Here is a 451-nt window from a genome sequence, read left to right as displayed (position 1 = left end):
ATGACAAATTCTCCTGGAAATCTCATATCAGATATGTTCAGCACAAAATAGCAAAAAATATATCGATATTGGCAAGGGTTAGATATATTTTGGACGGGAAAGCACTACGCATTTTGTATTCTTCATTGATTTTACCATACTTGGAGTATGGCGTTGAAAACTGGTGAAATACATACAAAAGCTCACTTCAACCATTGTATATATTACAAAAAAAAAAAGAGCGATAAGAATTGTGCACAAGATGGGATATAGGGATCACACCATTGGAGCTTTACAGTCTAAATTGTTAAAATGTTTAGATATAGTGGGATATAAGACTGCTGTGTTTATGTATAAAGCCAGGAACAATTTATTACCTGGTGGAATTCAAAAGTTATTTAATGAAAGGGAGGGGGGATATAATTTAAGGGGTCAGTTAAACTTAAAAATTCATGCTATACGTACAACCAAA

General features: G+C 33.0%; 1 protein-coding gene across 1 annotated transcript in view; it reads right to left on the bottom strand.

Annotated features, from left to right (window-relative positions):
- The window catches only part of pnn (pinin, desmosome associated protein), a 12357-nt gene that overhangs the window by 9702 nt on the left and 2204 nt on the right, over positions 1–451 (bottom strand). The window lies entirely within an intron of this gene.

Source organism: Monopterus albus, unplaced genomic scaffold (assembly GCF_001952655.1).
Source record: "Monopterus albus unplaced genomic scaffold, M_albus_1.0 scaffold270.1, whole genome shotgun sequence".
In the NCBI taxonomy this organism is placed as follows: Eukaryota; Metazoa; Chordata; class Actinopteri; order Synbranchiformes; family Synbranchidae; genus Monopterus; species Monopterus albus.
This window is presented reverse-complemented; position numbering and strand designations above follow the sequence as displayed.